Source organism: Alligator sinensis, unplaced genomic scaffold, assembly GCF_000455745.1.
Source record: "Alligator sinensis unplaced genomic scaffold, ASM45574v1 scaffold953_1, whole genome shotgun sequence".
NCBI classification, from domain to species: domain Eukaryota; kingdom Metazoa; phylum Chordata; order Crocodylia; family Alligatoridae; genus Alligator; species Alligator sinensis.
In genome coordinates this window covers 752,139-758,770 of record NW_005842365.1, presented here as the reverse complement: position 1 = coordinate 758,770, position 6,632 = coordinate 752,139, and the positions used below count along the sequence as shown (strand labels likewise).

Below are 6,632 nucleotides of genomic sequence, written 5' to 3'. Positions count from 1 at the left end.
CCCCCCCCCCCCCCCCCCAAGTGGACTTTCTAAATGGGAGCAAATTTTCTCCTGGTCAGCTTCTACACACTACATTAGTGTAGTGTAATGTGTGTTAGCTAATGTTCACTAATTCTAATACCTGTGGGCACCTACAGATGAGTTCTGAGGCTCCTCTAACACATTGAAATTCCAGAGCATTAGAGATGACTCATTTAATTGAGTCTTCTGAAGCATAACAATTGCCATGCTCCAGCACCCTCCTGCGTCTTATATATCAGTGTTCCCACACTTAAAAATGACACATGGGTGCTTGAACTATAGCTCATCAAAAGAGTTCAAGGCTGTACCCAAAGGAGTTCAAGTGCCCCCACCACCATTTTTTAGTGTGGGGGTGCTGATACACAAGATGCTCCAGGTGCTTTAATTAGAGTGGCCCTTGGAGTGGAAAGAGAAACCTAACTGTAGGTGTATACTACAGACCACCAAACAAGGGGGAGGAGCTCCATCTGGAGTTCTCTAAAGAACTGGCAGAGGCTGTGCATGCATGGGACATGGTCATCATGGGCAACTTCAGTTGTCCAGACATATCTTGGGAGGAACACTCAGCTAAGTTGGATCAGTCATGTTGCTTCCTGACCTGTATCAAAAAGCTCTTCTTGACTCAGGAGGTGCACAGGCCTACCAGAGGTAATGCTCTCCTAGACTTGGTCTTGGCCAAAGCAGATGACCTGGTGAGCGACTTGAATATACAGGGTAACCTGGGGGACAGCAACCACACAAAACCATTACATTAATTGTCCATCATCAGCATTCCCTTGAACTTGAGGATGATGTCCGTCAGGCTTGGTGGGTCCTCAGGTGACGGAGGAGCCCAATTCTGGATACACACATACTTCGGCAATGGGGGCATGCTGTTGCGCAGGGGAGTGGGATTTACAGCTTTAGGTTGGTCTCCTTCTCCTTCATCCTCCTCCACCATTCCACCTCAGTATTGAGTCACTAGGCCTCAAAGTGGTGCATACCTTGGTGGACCAGGTGGCACCATACCAAATTGTCAGCAGCTTGCTCCTCCCAGCTGTTGGTGTCAAAGCCTCTGTGCTCGAGGGTGACCTTGAGTGTGTCTTTGTGCCATTTTCTTTGGCTGCCCTTTGAGCATTGGCCAATGGAGAGCTGGGAAAAGAGAATCTAGTGAGGGAGGCAGTTCTTGGACATTTGGATGCAGTGGCCCATCCATCAGAGCTGATTTCTCAAGAGTGAGGCTTTGATGCTGGTGGACACAGCTTCATGGAAGACACTCGCACTGGTCTGGCAGTCCTCCCATTTGATCCCCAGGATTCAACGCAAGCACCACTGGTGAAAGCTCTCAAGGGTCTTAATGTGGTAGACATTCCAGGTTTCCCTTCTGTGCCCCCATGATGTCTCATCCTCAGTGCTGCATCGGGCAGGGGGCAGGTAGTCAGACAAGCTGGACTGACTCCCCATCCCCCAAGTTAGATTAGGGCACAGGCAGGGGTGTCACCCCATCTGGGCAGACTTCCCGCTGCCTGACCAATCCAGTGCCAGGGAGGGGAAGTCAGCCAATCTAGTGAAATATTGAAACAAAGTCGAATCAGCCTTACTGTTTTGATGAAGCAAAAAAGAACTTTTTTTTTCAAATCAAAATGAAAATTGATATGAAATGCTGTTCCATTGAAACCTCAAAGCTCAAGGGAAAATGGAACAGTGCCATTTCACACAGCCCTAATGTGCACCCAAGGAGGAGTAGCCAGAGGCTGGATTGGTGGGGGCCTGTCCCCCAGCGCCATCTCCTAGGTGCCCCCACACCACAGCCCTCCAACCCAGGAGGGCACACAGACACCACTGTGAACAGTCTGCACATGGAAGACTGGCCTTGTGTAGCCTTGTGTGGTGGGCCAGTAGGGGGTGCACCTGAAGTGAGCCACCCACCTCACTGCACCTGACCACCTACCAAGCTCCGAGTACCTCTCCTGGGGCACCTCACATTTAGCTGACCCCCTTCTGCAGCATACCCGCAAGCCTGGGGTAACTGCTGCCACCACCCAGGGGTCTGATCTTTATTTGGGCCCTGTTCACAGGCATTTTAGACCTTGAAGATGTTTGACCCACTGCAAGAACTTGGAGTGTTTCCTTAAACCTGAAGCACAGAAAGTTGCCTCCCTTAGTCAGCCGAGCATGGGGAGCGTAAGGTGTGCCCAAATCCTTCTCCCAGCAAGTCCACCAAGCTTTTATAGTAGAGAGCTTTATTGGTTAAAAAGGGTAGGCTTGGGGAAGGGTACAGGTTAGAGAAGAATCACAAAATAGACCAGAGCAAACAGTACTGGATCAGTTACCTTTTGAAATGCTTCTGCATTACAGTAAGCTATATTTCTAGATAAGTTTCAGGTAAGTTACTCACATGTTCATCTACAGCGTAGAAGAGCTCCAGAGGCTGTGTGCTAACTCCAAGTTCTCCATTATGGCTCCCCTTCTTCAAGGAAGAGGGGACCCTTAAATAACCTTTCTGACTTCATCTTCCATACCAGTTAGGGCAGGTGTTGTTTGAGGCCACCACTTCCTGCATTCTGCTTCCAGCAAGAAAGGTGGCTAGCCAGGGAGCAGAGCGTGGAGTTGCCTTTTGAAGTCTCCCACTCCCCCTGCTGGCATCAGGGGCTTAGTAGAGGGCCTGAAGGAGTGGTATCAGATTGCTGCTAGGACCAGCAAATCTTTTCCCACATCCCTGCATGTGTAGACCTGTGCCCAGGACACTTTAGAGTAAGTTACTCTAGACTAAACTGATCCCACAGTATTTACATGTGTAGATGTACCCACTGTTTATTAAACTGTAAGAAAAATAAAATACCTTTTCAAGAGGAGCTATTACCCACAGGTGCTGATACTTATATCATGTATATTATACTTCTGGGGGTGACTAAATTTTAATCAGTAAATACTGAATGATCTAATTATCACTTTGCAATAAATTAACCAAAAAAAAAACCATTGTTCACAATGGTCACATCTACACAAGATGCTTTACTATGCAGTACCATAGTTTACTATGCAGTAAGCACATGCATCTACACATGCACAGCCTTACTGTGCAGTAAATGAGGTCAATCATAAGTAAATTTACTATCTGCACATGCAGATAGCAATTTACTTGAGGTTAATTACTATTCAGTAATGAATATGCAGATCCCAACCCAGAACAAATTTGCTCCCAATCAGCCCTGTCACTGGAAGGGGGGCAGCCTGAGGGCTGGGAGCCTCAGGCTGGCTCCCCACCCCTGCCTGATCCAGTGCCAGGGATGGAAAGTCAGCCCAGCTGGACTGCATGTGTACATCTACACACTGTTTATTAAACTGTAAAAAAAATAAAATACCTTTTCAAGAGGAGTTAGTTGTCAAGGCTGGGAGCCTCTCTTGCCCCAGGGCTGGGCTGCCTCTAGGGAAGCCTTAGGCCCTTAAAGGCATTTTGAGCATTGGGGTACACATGCACACATTCAGAGAGTCTGAGGCCACTCCAGGTCCATGTGTCCCCCTGGGCAGGCTGCAGTTCAGATGTATCAGCCTGAACTCTCCCCCACTCCCGCTGGGCTGCAGCCTGGCACCACAGTGCTACGCAGCTGCCAGGCCCATGCCATCCTGGTCTGCCAGGTGCTTCCACATTCTGCAAGCTCCAGACAGGCCTGCAGGCATCTTCTGGTGGCTGCAGCCAGATTCATCTGCCCACAACCTGAAGGTGCATTGCCTCACCACATGACCGTCAGTCCCACGCCATGTTCCTGGGCACCACAGGGACAGCCATGCAGAGGCCCAGAGAGCTGGTGCCGGAGCCTTAATGGTGTCTTTCTTACCCACGCCCATGCCCACACTCATGCCTACCACCCGAGGCCTCAACTGGTCCATGAAGGAGACTGGTGACCTCGTGGCACTGTGGGGCAAGGTGGAGGTGCAGTGCCAGTCCACTCAGGGCTGGTGCTCCGACCTCCATGTGTATGACAGATTGTCAGTCCAGATGCTGGAGCATGGGAATGACCCATCAGCATGGCAGAGCCATGTAAAAGTCAAGGCCTTGTGGGCACAGTGGGTTTCCATCACTGACTACAATCATCAGTTGGGGAGTGCTTTTATGAGGCAACTGATGGACATTCTTGTGCCCTGGGACTTGTACAGCAGCATGGGTGGCCTGCCTGTGCCCCTACCCTGGCCTGACATCTGCAGTGACATGTCACTGGAGAGGGCCTATTGGGCCTCCAGCAGCCCATCTCACCAAGCTTCCTGGCTGCAGCCTCTTCCAGCAGATAGGGGAGTCCTAGACAGTGCCTGCCCCAACAGATGTGCAGTCTCAGCCCCAGCGATTAGTCACAGCTGGTCATGTCACTGCTGGCTGCTACCAGTTCCAGCTCCTCCCTGGAGGGGTGAAGGGACTGTGCAGGCACCTGCATGGTGAGCCCTGCTTTCCAAGGACACTTCCTGGAGCTGCACACTGTTGCTACCAGCTGGGGCCAACCTGAGCCACTGACCGCTCCAGTCTCAGCCACATGGTAAGTCCCTCATTGGGTGAGGGCCCTCCCCACCCTGGCCTGTGCCCCTTCCCTCAGTCCCCACTCTCTGCCCAGGTCAGCCACACTCCCCTGGCCCCAGGTTCCCCCTCCTCACCCCCACAGTATTCAGGGAACCAGGAGGCAATGCAAAACTTTAATGAGCAGCCCATGTCCCCTCAGCTAGGTAGGCATGGGCCTCTCATTAAAGCTCAGGGTCCTGTGACAGGGTGTAGTGGGTTGGGCACCCAATGATCCATGCAAAAAGTTCCTTGTGCAGCACCCAGGACATGTGCAGTAGGGGCACACTCAAGGTGCAGCACTGCTGTTGGGAAGGGATGGTCCCTGAGAACCTCCACAAGAAAGACCGATGTGGGAAGTGCAGGGGAATAGGCAGCACCTTGCCTCATTTGTCCAGGAGCCCTGTGCCCCCTGAGCCTGGGTGCCATGGGTTGGGCAGCAGCCAAGCAGAGAGCTTGGCCTGAAGGAGGAGGACATGGGTAGCAGGGTCTGCAGCCAGCACCCAGTGGCCTACCTGCCTCAGGGGAGCAAGTGGGTTTGGGGGTTTGGCCAGTGGTAACCTGGCCCCATTCCTGCCATCCTGGCTTATCATGGTCCCTGGGCAACTGTGCATGATCAACCCCTGATCTGCAGTTGGATACTACATGGGCCCTTGTACAGAACATCTTATCTCAGAAATGTTGCTAACTCACACAAACAAGTTCTTTCTCATGGTTCTACAGGGCCTGAAGCTGCCCATGGGGGAGAGGCTTCACTTGGCAACCAGGATTGTGTCTCAGGGTCACCACTGCCCACAGCCAGAGCCCTACAGATGCATCAGCTCTGCCAGAGGAGGGCCCTGGACAGGACCCCCATCCTGAACTATCTGGTCATGGTGTCAGAGGTCCAGCTGGTGGACACACAGGCTTGGTGGTCAGAGGGTGTGGCCCAGGAGGATGTGCATGGCTGGGCAGATCTGGAGTTCTAGGCACAACTCCTGATCCTGGAGCACAAGCAGGTGGAAGCTCTGTAGGAGCAGCTCATGGCCCTGTTCAGGGTAGTGCAAGCCACAGACAATGACCACTGGGTACTGGACACTGCCCTCTGCCTGCCACATCTCCTCCACCCAGACCTTGTGGAAGACTTCTCTGTGGGCTTCACAGATGCAGGCTGTGATGATGACATGCGGGAGGTTATTCTTTGTGAACTCAAGGTGAGGGTGCGCCATTGTCCCTTCAGGTGGCCAAAAGTGCACTCCACTAGGGTGCACATCTGGCCCAGACACCAGTTAAAATGATCCTGGCAGAGGTCCAGCTGGCCAATGTAAGACCGTATGACCCAGCACAGGAGTGGGTAGGTGGGTCCCCAATAAGGAGGGGCAGGACCACCATGGAGCCCAGCTACAGGACAGGCACCTCTGGTGTAAAGTGGATGCTCTGTATCAAAGCTGGTAGAGCAGAGTTCCTGAAGACACAGTCATCATGGACGCTGCCCAGCCAGCCAGCACTCATGTGCATGAAGGCCCCATGGTGGTCCATGACAATCTGGAGCATTCATGGTGGTCCACGAATCATCAAGAAGCACATCTGTGGGGGGCCTGCAGGGGAGATCATGCTCAGGGGCAATCAGCATTGGTTCATCAAAGGCGGGTCCTGCCTGACCAACCTGGTTGCCTTTATGACCAAGTAACTAAATCCTTGGATGATGGTGTCACCATGGATGTAGTCTTTCTAGACTTTAAGAAGGCCTTTGACACTGTCTCTCACCCCATCCATATCAATAAATTAAGTGACTGTTGCACTGATGCCTACACAGTTGGATGGGTAAAAATTTGGCTGATGGGGCTCACCCAGAGAGTAGTGGTGGATGGGTTGTACTCAACCTGGTGAGATGTGAGCAGTGGGGTAACCCAGGGCTCGGTCCTTGGGCCTGCACTGTTTAACATCTTCATCAGTGACTTGGACAAGGGGGTGGAAAGCATGCTGTCCAAGTTTGCTGATGACACTAAGATGGGGGGCGAGGTGGACACACTTGAAGGGAGAGAGAGGCTGCAACTAGATTTAGACAGACTACAAAAGTGGGCAGACAAGAATAGGATGGGATTCA

General features: G+C 52.0%; 1 long non-coding RNA gene across 1 annotated transcript in view; it reads right to left on the bottom strand.

Annotated features, from left to right (window-relative positions):
* The window catches only part of LOC102385531, a 45,906-nt gene that overhangs the window by 12,189 nt on the left and 27,085 nt on the right, over positions 1 to 6,632 (bottom strand). The window lies entirely within an intron of this gene.